Here is a 13,063-nt window from a genome sequence, read left to right as displayed (position 1 = left end):
TTGTGCTTTCCTGTATCTTTACAATCTACTTAGTCTTTTCCAAAGAAACATTCTTTAGCAACAAAGCTGAAAATTAACAGTCACAGTTATCCCAACCACAGAATGTTATGTATGTAATCTCTCATTACGAGCGAATGTGAAATGCTGTAGCTCCTTGAAGCAGTCAGTTGGAACTGGCACTCTGCTAATAATCCCAGAGCAGAAGTTAGCTGTTAGAAGCACACCACTCCATTCAAGACTTGTTCCATGAAGTTAAAGCTAAGGCATACTTACGGCTATCAGAGGAAAACTGATGAGTTTACATAGAGTGCATGTATGCTGTGCATGTGGAGTTTACACAGACTGTGTGTATCTGTGCGTAAAGAGTATCCAGCATACAGCAGTCTTCACCTCGCACCTCACTTTTAGAGTTTAAAAAAAAATTTAAAAGACTTTGAAAAGTAATTTCCATGCAATTGTCTTCCATTTTATTTAGGGTTTTTCAAAAGACTTCATGCTTTTTGCTACAGGCAAGTTTAAATTTACCATGGGTGGTGAGAGCTGCTTCACTAGGTGGAAACAAATTATTCAAGAGAGCGTGCCTGCATGTTCCACTGAAGAAGGGTTTGTACACACAAAAGCTCGTCTGCTTTTTCCAACTACGAATCATTTGCAAAAGTCCAAATCTGATTAATATATCACTAATACTGAGATGGGCAGGTGCACAGACGTGTAAACAGCTATGCAGTGCCACTTTTATGAATTAGACTTTGCTCCTTCTGATAAAAATTTGATACTGACCTGATATCAAACTTCTTGTATGCTTTGACTGAACAATGCTCTAATGAGAGTTCACAGTGCAGAAACTGCACCTGGAATTGGTAAATTCCTTCTTATTTTTTTCTATTCAGCCCTGATCTGAACTTCCCTATAAAAATATACTTAATTCCTAAATCTAAGCTCCTTCTAGTTATTAGGTTTAGAAGGACCACAGTTCATTAAGCTTTCAAAATATTATCAGAACTAAGTAATCACCACAATAAAGAATGTGTACGTCGTAATCAGTGGCATCACTCATATTTGGCTCTTGCCAAGAGAAAGCCTGCACAGCACAGAGTTTAATAACTCCATACAAATTATTAAACAAAAGTTCTTACATATCCTGAAGAACAGCAATTAATTTACAGATGATGAGGAAATTATGAGGAGATTGAAGAGGAAAATAAGCATTCATTTCTTAATAAGTTTACAAGTCATATCTAGTGGATATGGATGGGAAGTAAATGAAGTAGGCAACGTGGCACTTGAGTAGACTTTGATTAGAGAGAAAACTGCATCTAACCTTATGTTTCTGCAAATTCAGAAAATGAAAACTCTTGACTTTTTAATAAGAGGAGGGAAAATGTTCAAGGTTATTTATGCCCCAAAACAGCAGTTTCCTCCTGCACACACTGATACACAAAACCTTGCAGCCTTCTTTATAACTACATATACAGAACTGGAGACAGAGGAGATACTTACTACACTGCATTATAATTACTTCCAAAGGTATACTCAGTTGCATATTTGTGATGTTAGGTTAGTCTCTAAGCTCCACAAAACCCCTTACCTTTGTCAGCAGATTAAATACTCGCACTGAAGGAACAAATTTCATTGGTCAACCACAGAATGCTTATCCACATTTTTCAGCCCTTTGGCATGCACTACTGTTTCAGCTGTTTTGAAGGATTACCATTTGCATTGACTCTTTTCCTCATAGATACTATTACTCAAATACAGCTAACAGGAATGGAATTTACCAGGAGATTTCTGATCCAGATAGCAAAAAAGCCTGTACTGTAACAAAAGCCATTTCTAATGAGTACAGTAAGAGTCAGAACCATTGCCTGTCACTGGACTTTTCAAACCACAATGACACAAATGGGCATAGGAAATATTTATGGTAGGATTTCTAAAAATTTTCTGCATTAAGCCAGTTTTGCTCCTGGAAAGTCAAATGATGAAAAGAAGGCAACATTGCTGTAGGATAATGTTGTAAATGCTCCCACTGGTAATGCTGTATGGTTACTTTGTAAGATGCTGCCTTTCTGTTAAGCTCTGAAGGTCCACATAGGTTGTATGTGCACAGAATGGCTTTCAATTTTCCCATAAATATCCCACTCACTCTGCTGATTTGCTGCCTGTGAAGTATGTCTATTCCACTGCCATCTGTAAAAAAGTCTGAGGTTTCTAAATCAGCATTATTTTACAATCTAACAAAGGCAAATATAATTTCACTTCCAAAACTGTCATTTAATTGTTTTTGTTTATGTTCTTATTGACCAAGGGCACATAATTCGCCCTAATGGGGGGAGAGACTAATAGAAAGGATGGAAGCATTCAGATTTACTCTGAAGGTTTTTTGTCCCCTAGAACACATTATTTTCAGGTTTAATTCATGCTTGAATGGAAGGGTAGAGGTTGCATATGTTTTAATTTCAGCTTGCTGATTGCACACGTTATGCAGATGATAAAGATCAGAAGAAATCATTTTGTGTATCTGATCACTTGTTTTTTCAAAACATACTCTTTTCTTTCTATATATGTGTAGGGAAAAAGAATGATAACAATTGAAGAATATGTATTTTTCCTGGAGGTACCCTAAAGCTAAAGATCACTTAAATTTGCTGAGTGATCAGATGTAGCAGAAATGCTAAATCATGGCCTGAGACAGTGATTGAGCACCTCGTGGAAGAGTGGGCCAACCCAGTGCATGCAATGAACCTGAGTGACCAGAAGGAATGGAGCCAGGATCCAGCCCTTCCCAAACCTCATTTAAGGATCGGCAGTGGAGGCGAGCGTATCTCACTGGAGAGCCCTACCTAACTGAGTCCTTCCAAAGGTAAGCGGTTTTTCTTTCTTTGTTTCTGTGTTCCCAGTTGCTGCATTTGGGTTTGTTGCCATTTGCTTCAGCTGAGGATTGTGCCACCCCACTATTATTGCTGTACTTTCCATCGCATTACACTAGACTGATGCAGTGTTCTTCCAAGACCTACTGTAGAGCAGCTGTCCTAAAACTCAACTGAATTTGTGTATCTTTTCAACATATGGATTGAAAAAACATTTCTACTCCATTTCCAGTGTTCTAGAAAATACATTCTAGCTTGATCAATGAAAGGCAAATGTAATGTAGTCACAAAAGTAGGTAAAGTCTTTGTAAAATTCAGTTTGCTATCAAAAGCAAACCAAGTATACACTCCCAAAAATGTATAAATGTATTTTTTCAGTATACTTTTTAATGAAATTTCAACTTCTGAAATTATTATAAGGCATCAAACTGTAGACTGGAGCATCGTTTTGCAAGTAGTTATGTATAACTCAGAGCTCTTCAGTGGAGTCAATTATTCCATTCAGCCAGATTGAATCTTGAAATCAGGTCATGCACATCTGATAATACAGAATATATAGACTCTGAAGCTGCAGAATTTAATGCATTTAGAATTCAAAATATTAGTGTCAGGAAACTGCATATTAATATTCACTGTTATTGTTATCTGCCTCAAAGAGTCAATAAATAAAGACTGGAAAACTTCCTGAAGATATTAGGAAAAAGATATTTTAAGTTAAAATTTTCTCTTTTCAGTAAGATGTTCAAAGTGCACAACAAAGAATATTCCCATGTGACAAATGGGATCTTTTGTTATGTCCAAAAAGTATGTAAGTGTCAGTTCTCAAATTAGATATGTACCATACTGATTAAAAAAAAAAAAAAAAAAAAAAAAAACTACCAGCAAATTAATCTAAATTAGACTCGATACTTTTTTTTTGAGAAGCCAGTATCAGTAAACTAGTCACAAATATCACCTGGACAATGAGCTTTACTGGTTAAGGGATTAAGGCAGAATTGAATCACTCTCCTTGTGGAAAAAAAAAAAACAGTCTCTAAAAACACAGATTGTTGTTTGCTACTAATGGGTGCCTTGAGTAGCATTACAGCAAATTGCTTTCCTTGACGGCATAAACTGAATACACAGAAAACATGAATGCTTAGTTAAAATGCTAGTACATCAAAAGTCACTAAAGGAAAATAAGTGTTTTCCAGAGAAGGGCATTGTATGATCATAATTGAACTATTCTTGTTTTAGTGAACTTGTGCCATTTAAAATGTGAAGCAGATTTTTTTACTGTCATGATGATTACAAAGCCATTCTGCAGCAGTGCAAAATGAATGCTAATTATGACTAACTCAAAATGGCAGGAATACATTAACTGTTAGCCACTGGGCTGTAGAATCCAGTGGGGACCTCAGAGGAAGGCTAGATAGCTCCAGTCTGTGCCACAACTTGAGCTCCCAGATACAGTATCTGCTTACAGCAACAGGTTACTCCTCTTCCTATTGGCATCACTTTGCTTAGCCTGTCTTATACTAAAACATCTCTGCACCATGAAATTCTATAGAGGCAATGCAGAACTACAAGATGGTAATAATTATCAGTCAATTATCTTATAAGTGGCTGAACTTTTTGAATGGAACAAGTTAACTCAAAGGAATTGCAGGACATATTTTGGTAGAGTAGACCTATAATGCAGGTCTCTATTTCGTAACTGCTGAAGTTGGATATTATCTCTTACAGACACAAACTCATCTAATAAGGCTGAACTTTCTCAGCAACACAACTGAGTATGTATAGGAAGACAGCAGTGTCATATTGTGTAAAATCTGGTAGAGGAAGATTTTTGCGAAGAATACACACGCGCGCACACACACAAAATATGAAAGAGAATCGTAAAAGCACAGAATGGCTTAGATGGGAAGGGACCTTACAGATAACAAGTTCCAACCCTCTGCCATGGTCCGATTGCCACCCACTAGATCAGACTGCCCAGAACCTCAACCAGTGTGGCCTTGAGCTCCCCTGGAGATGGGCATCCATATAGCTCCTGCTGCTCAGCTTCATGCCAGAAACAGCTCACCTGCAAATGTCTGTATTAAAATACTGCTTAACCAAAGATGAGGAAATCCCATCTTTCACTGAAAGGGAACCTGTTGTGATTTTTTTCCTTAGATTAATGGTAAATAAGTTCCAGGTAGAAACAGTAAACTGTGTGAATGTGAAGTGAGCAATCTATGGTAACTTGTTCTACCATAGTAACTCGTTTGTGTATCACAGTCCTGAGTTCAACTAGTGCAGAGATTGACAAATGAGGAATCAGAAGTACAGCACTTGTCTTGCTGCACTGACTGATCTGTAAGTAAACAGAATTCAGTCTCACACTAGCCTGGCCCACACAGGAATTATTTGTGGATATAAGTATGTTAATATCAGCATCAGTGATACGTACCCACATATTTGTTAAAACATAAAATAGATACAATTACACTAGCATTAAAATGTGTTACAGAAATATAGTTTAATTCCCTTCTGCCTTCCCAGTAAGGAAAAAAAACCCACCAGATGGAGCACAATCATAAAAACATCTTTTTTAAAAAAAAAAGTTTACAGGAGTTTACGTTTGGATCTTGTGTTGAGGGACATGGTTTAGCGAGTACTATTGATGATAAGTGGACGGTTGGACTGGATGATCTTGAAGGTCTTTTCCAACCTCTGTGATTCTGTGAGTGAAGTTAAAGGCAGCAGACGATATTATAGTTAAATAATATTCAGTAAAATTCCTTCAAGATTGTCCTTTAAATACATATAGCCATATTCTACAGCGCTCTTCTCCGGGTTTCCTTAGACCCGCTCCCAGGAGCTCGGCAGCAGACACGAGGCGGGAAGCTCGAGGAGGTGCACAGGATGGAGGCGCCACCTGGCGGCCAAGCTCTGAACGCGCAGGCCGGGGATGTGGGGCCGTTAGCCGAGTTCACGGGGTGAACTCAGGGCGACGCGTCAGAGCTGGGATTTTATGTCTCCCAACACTTAGAATAGAAGCATAAAAAAAAATTATTTTTTTTCTTAAGAACGTAAGTACTAAGTCACGTGTGTATGCAAAAACACCACAAGAGCTTTTACTTCAAGGGAATTCAATTCTAACTATGCATAAGTTACACATTACTAAAAAGCATCCAATTTAATTTGGGTGGCCTTATAAAAAGAGCCCTTTCATATAGGTGAATGTAATTTACCTCTTCACAAATATATAAAACTAAGTATAGGTGACAGCTATTTTTATTATTATGGTGGAATGTGGGCACGAAGAGGGAACCTGACTGCAGCATTTCCAGGCAGATAACACGCAGTTGTAGAGTTTCCTAATCAAGTTTCTGGGTTTGGGTACTTTATCAACCCACAGTAGAATCAGACAAGCCATGCTGCCACGATGTAAGAGAAATACTAAGATGAAGCTGCGAAATGAATCATTTGTTATTGCAATAAGAATCTGTTTGCAAACAAAATATTCAAGAATTGTGAAGTATTTAATCATTAGCTTTCCCAACTAGACAACACTTATGGGACTAATAGAACAAAAAACTATCCAGAAAATTAAGATAGACATCAGATGGTTATCATTTGTCTGCTAACAGTCTAGTCAGATAAAAGCAGTTTACCTTTTTAACATTTAAAATGATCCATGCTGCTTTTAATGCACGCTTTTACCAAAATGTTTGCACTAATACACATATACAGCACCTAACCACTGCTTTCAATAAGCACCTGCCTGTGTATGCACTTGAATGTTGGATACAAGATTCATGCTGTTAAAAAATACCAAGCTATTGAAACCTGCTTGTTTCTCATCATTACCATTACTGGAGCATATATCAAAGCATTTCTCTAGCTAACAAGAGAAAAGTTGAACCAGAGACACTCGGAATTAAAAGCCTAAGCCATGGTTTTACATTGATGCTCACTCAACAGTTTGAGCACCTCTTCTTTGCAAGAGGATTTGTCCAGAACACCATAAAGTCTGCAAATCACAAATCGCGTTCCATTCATGTAATATGTTGTCAGAGACTGAACAAGAGACACAAAAGCTAAAAGTATGACTTGGTACAGTCTGACTTAAAAAGTAAAGCCACCAGATGGAGATGGTTGTGATAACTTGCACTCCTCAGACTGGATGAAAAGGAAACACAGCACACACTGCTAATACTGAATTACACATGTAACCATGCCTCTGCCCATGGAAACGTTTAACAATTTGGGTTCTATCAGAAACAGGAAAAGAAACAGAGCTTGTACTGGACTTGTGTATGTAAGTATGTTGTTAAAAGTGCCTCTGGCAGTACATTATTTGAGATTATTATAGCACAAGGATAAAATCTAATACAGCTTTCATCACTGCCTGCTGTCATACATAGATAACTGGTTACTGTGCTGCTGTGACAAAAAGACTGTGCTGCACTTCAGTGCTACAGAAATGCCAGACAGTGCTGTGACTGCTAACTGAACTGCAACACAAGCTGAGAAAACATCTAACTAGGCAGCTCAAACTGCAAAGATTGAGAGCTCGTATCCTTTCCTGAACAAAACCTACATGTTACAACTAATGGGGAAAAGAAAACCCAACACCTGCTGACAGAGCTGCTTTTTATTTGAGAGGTACACCTTAAAAGTATGACTATTGGATTATGGTCACATTTTGGGTTTCTAGAAGCTTGCTCTGACACCCTGTGTAAATGAGTGTGACTTGAAAACAAAACCTAGCAGTAGTGTTTGGGTCTGACATGCCTACCACAGCACAAGCCTTATCTGCATTGCAGCCTCTAGTGCTGTGATGAAACAACTGCTACGAAATCATAAAACAAAAGATCGTTTGCAGCAGAACATTGGGTCATGTGGGATGAGCGCTGAAGCATCAGAACTGTAGTAGTGAGAGTGATAGCTAATGTTTAACCTCAATTTCCTTCCCTTTGTTTGTTAAGAAAATGAACAACTGAAAAATTATTTTCTGCTTTACATCACTGCAGTCCCATTAGGTTGGTTTTGACAGCATTCCTTTCCGTTTGAAATAGACAGCAATGTAGGATATTTAAGATATTAGTATGGTGGCTCATTTTAGCTCAGTGAAAGCACGATCTGAGAGTTTGGTTCAGTATTATTTATACCTTGTGAACACAGCTGTTACATCAGGGACTGAGACCTTATCTTTGCATCCAGAAAACACAAATCTGCCTGATCCACAGAACACAAACAACTTTGTTCTTTCCAAGGCTATAGTCAATTACTAAAGACTGGCCACTAACCTTTCACTCTGTCTGAGTGTCCATAGTGCTTTTCTTCCTCTTTTACTATTGCTTAACTCCATGTCAATCTTGACTAGCATTAACAGAAAGCAAATGTGGCATTTTCCACTTGCCAGTGCTGGAGCAACAGATGGTTCTGATGACTTGTAAAACTATTCAATAACAGTCTGTGCAACCTTGTGAAACATCCTATGCTGAAACATTTGCTTGACATGTTCCAACCCCACAGTTATCAGTGATAAGGTAATAATATGTAATAGCAATTAAAAGTGAAAACAAAATGGTATTTCTGTTCACTAATATCATTGAAATTTCAAAATATAGCCTGAAGTAGCCTGAAATTTTAAATTGGCTATGAGACTGATATCCCCTAGAGGAGAAGAAAAATTGTGTTGTCTCAAGACTGTATTCAGGGCAAATTCAACCGCTTGCTGAATCCGATCTTTGAAATGCTTTGACAGATAGGTTTAATGAAAAGCAGAGAAAATTGAATAAGTTTATGAGGCCTCAGAATTCAAAAGAGGGAAAAAAAAAAAAAAGAAAAGAACATTAATACCAATATTCAGCTGTAGTGGAAAGTGTGGTAAACTGATTTAAAAAAAAAAAAAATTACATGCTCTAAACTTGGAACACCTGAGAGGATATAAATTGCTGCATTTTACTTCTGTGTTTTCAAGGCCTGCCCTTTTGCCACTGATCTTAATGGAAGTGGAATCATGCCCAAATTGTGACTATGGCCTCCAGAACATAAAATGTGAAGAACTAAGTGTTAATAAATCAGAAGTACTAGAGGGTCAATCAAGATCCTTCTCTGTAAGTGATTACATAAATGACACAGAGATAGCACTTATCTAATGAATCAATTTACCCAAAGCAGCAGTAGAACAAGAGGGTAAGAACTTGTATCTCTATGTTATGCACAACAGTTCCATTTACTCTCATTAATAACCTGAATTTTGTCAGTGTTCCTTGTTTATAGAAACCTCTCCTCACATTATTACCACGAGTACACTACCACCATTAATCCCTTGCATTTTCTGTTTTAAATCAGTCTGCTTAAATTACAAGCTGCTAAAAATATTGATGATTATCCTGCTCCTGATTTAAGGAAGGAGCATTTTTTTTGCTCCTTTAGTACCTTTTAAACAAGAGCTGATCCATTCTATTGAAACTTGAAAATACAAGCTGACATAGGTGCCTTGTTCAGATGAGTTCATGCAAAAACATCTAAGCCCACATTCTGAAGTTTGGCAGAATTTTAGGTTGAAAGGCAGGTAAAAAAGGTGTCATGTGATATCATTTTAGGTGACTTCAAATATAAAATTCCCAGACCCCTCTTTATGTACTGCAGTCTCTGTTTGCTTTGTGGGCACTACATAATGATCCTATTTGAAACAATAGCTATTTTTTGAACTCTGTTTATGCACTATCAGATGAAATTAATATGGAGAGGATGGGATTATTTTTCTAATATGAATGCTGCATTCTTAACAGTTCTGTTGAAAGTTCTGATTTCTTTACTAGTATCTTAGTTCCTTATTATCTTCACGAGTTTAACAATCTGATCTCCATACATGAGTCAGGTTTGTATCCCAAGGAGCACATTTCCAAGATGCCATATCCCCTGACTGGTAACAAAATGAAGCAGTACAGTATAGGATGCTTTTAAGTAGATCTACAGAGGGCTTTGTCTCACAGCTCTGTCACCTCCACATTAACAACACATTTTCTTTAAACCCACTGTGTTCCATCAATCTTTACCATCTTCCAAGTTAAGGCTGCAATGAGTTTTACTTCAGTTCACTGCACTGCCACTATTAACTCTTGGCAATGAACGAGACTTCACATTAATTTTGTATATGAAATAGGTACTTTGCAGTCCTATAGAGTTGACCTAAATATATAAAAGCTGTTCTACATTCAAAAAGAAAGGACCTAGTAAGAATAATAAAGTGATTTCAGTTACAAAATAACTCACAGAATACTTGGAGAATAAATAAGCAATTCATAATGCTACCTCAAGATAATGAAATAGTCCAGCTCAGACATGCTTGCAATCTGGGATCCAAAAAGAAATGCAGTGAGCCTGGGAGGTGCTAAAAATCCCCATGAGAAAACAAAGGAGAATTTACATAGCAATGGTAGCGTCCGGAATAGAACCATCAAGGCACAGAAATACTGACCCCTCTGGACAGAGCTGCTGACTGTAACAAGCAACGTCACATTGTATCTATTACACCAGGTTTGGACCTAGCTAAGGACCTGCTAGATATTCACCTGAATGCAAATTTCCAAGCATATTAGGTGAGCCGCATGGATGTGGCTCTACTCCAGACCTCTAGGTCTTACCTGAGACAACAGGTACTCAACAACAACAACCAGTACTCCAAAATGCTTTGATCTTTTTCTTTGGAATATCAATAATGTGCAATTTTCTATCTTGAAATGGTCTATCCTGTTCCCAGAAAACATTTTACTGACATACAAATTCAACAATAATTTCATAGTCAAAAGGATCTAAGCTGAGGTACCTGTAAAGCAAACAGACTGGTTATCCTGAGAAGCAAGAGCCTCCTAAAGACTAGCATGCAGTACAATAGCTGCTTCCTTTGGACAACAGTTGTGTCTTCATAAGCATCTCCATTATAGATTCAGTGTTTCTACCTAATTCTCCTATTGCAAAAACATGGAAAAATCCACTAGTACTTTTTTTTTTAATTTTGGGGTTTTTTTTGTTTTTGTTTTTTTAGTTTTACAGAGTAAATTGTGTCAGAATGCAATTGCTTCAACTACCAGCACTTAGCTGGTTGTACAGAACACATTTTTTTTTTTTAATTTGAAAAAAGAATCTTTTTAATGTTTGCGCTGAGGCTTTCCTGAGATTTCAGAGTAGCTTTACAAGTACAAGGAACGTGTCCTGTAATGCCATGTAACCAGTTCCTTCATTATACACCTCAGTACACATACATACCCACACCTCACAGAACCACCACTTGTGCTTCTAACAAGAAGGCAGCTGTAGGATGGTACCAGACGCTGCATTGTAATTGCTCCTATACAGCTTTATTCTACCTTCTTAAGGAAGCAAGGCCTACATTGTGCTCCACTGATATGTAGCCATTTCCTCACATGCTGCACATCATTCCTCCTCCTCTTCCCTGACCATGGACTTAAAGATACCAAATAATGGCAGGTGAATAAATCCAAGACTGTGCACTTCCTGCAAGCTAAAGAAAATGCTAGAACTTTTTTCAGGCCCAGGAGAAAACAGTCGTAGTGGCCAGCACATAGGTATGTTGCTCAGAGAAAACTGCAGTATTATTGCATAGCTAAGCAGGCGGGAGTATGAGTGGGGCAAGGAGGAATGGTGGAACAGGGCAATAACCACAAGAAGCAGTTTCCTCTGCTCTGTTACTCTCTAAGAAAATGTCTAGTTTACTTTTTTTTTCCCCAGAAGGATCTCTCTCAGTAAGCTGGCAATAAAAATAGCCATAGAGTAGCATAAAGAACTCAAACTGGAGATTACTGTTTTATTTAGTGTCTTTGTATTGACTGTCTTCTTAGAGACAGCCCATGGTTTCACCTACTTTATATATAACTGAAACAGTGTCTGGTACAAGATATATAGCAAAAAATGTGAAAGGAAAACACATACATGATCATATTTTCTCTGTATACCCACTCAATTCCCAACAATTTGTGGAGCACTTTTTCTTGATTAAAAAGTGGTACCATTATGTCTAGCAATTGTGAGAAATGTTCTCATCCTTTACACACGGAACTGTTTGTTTGGGTTTTATTTCGTTGCTGCTCTCTTTCTGCAAGGTCAGCCTTGGCTTATAGCCCATGTCTTTTTACTTGCACTTTAGTTTTTCTATTATTACAACTTCCTAGGAGAAACTAACATCAAGTTAATTTCGTCCTTTCCCCACTATTTTCTTGATTAATTCTATTCCTTCATCTTTCACATACTTTCCTTACTCTCTTTGATACCCCTGCAATGCTCTCATCTCTCATCAGGACCTTGTTGAGTTTTTTCAAGGAAAAATATATGCATATTGTTCATTCCCCATTCTCTCATTACCTACATTCTCTAACAGTGGTATCTTTCCCCAGCACTTCTTACAGGGTTCCATCCAGTTCCAAGCACCTCTCCTCCTTAAAAATCATTAATTACACTCTAAAATCTTAAATTCTTAATTGTCTTCTACATACTGAAACTCAAGGGTTTTAAACATTATTCCACAATCATTAGTATAACAAAAATAAAGTGAAAAGAAAGCCTTAAGTGGAAGCAAAAAGTCTAAACTCACCGATAATAGCTGACACTGTGCCCCTTTCCTCGCTTCAGGCATCTCTTATCATGTTTCCACTGAGCTCGTATTTTTCTAATTTCCAGTGTCTTTCTGTCTTTGCTCCCTTGCAGTAAAAGCAACAAGAGCTGAAGTAATCTCTTTGTCATCCTTTTGTTTGTTTATGTCCTTCAAACTGTAAACACTGCAGGGCAATGTAATCCTTCCCACTGTTTTGTCAAATGAAGCACACAGGGCTCCTAATCTCCAAGTGCACATTTGTATCAAAAGAAGTATTTTCTTTAACTGGATCCCAACGGATATATTTTGTGTTATTCCCCTCCTTTCTAGAGCTAAACTGAGGGTTGCAATGTTTAATTAAAGATGGAACTTTAACTTGGCAGCAACGCTAGAACTTTTCTCAATAACGGCGCTTCCTGAAATGCAGCAGTGTTTCTGTTAGGTTCTAGAAGATGGCTGTCCTGGTGCTTAAAGGGCCGCCTGCAGCCTGGGGCGCACGAAGCACAGCTGTTTCACCGCGGTGCTGTGTGGAGCCGAGGCTGGCCGCAGTGATCCTTTTGGGTTGCTTCCAACTCGGAACGTTCTATGATTGCACGGCTGTACT

Source organism: Meleagris gallopavo, chromosome 11 (genome assembly GCF_905368555.1).
Source record: "Meleagris gallopavo chromosome 11, MGAL_WU_HG_1.1, whole genome shotgun sequence".
NCBI lineage: Eukaryota > Metazoa > Chordata > Aves > Galliformes > Phasianidae > Meleagris > Meleagris gallopavo.
The sequence above is the reverse complement of the archived record's forward strand: the minus strand, read 5'-3'. Positions refer to the sequence as shown.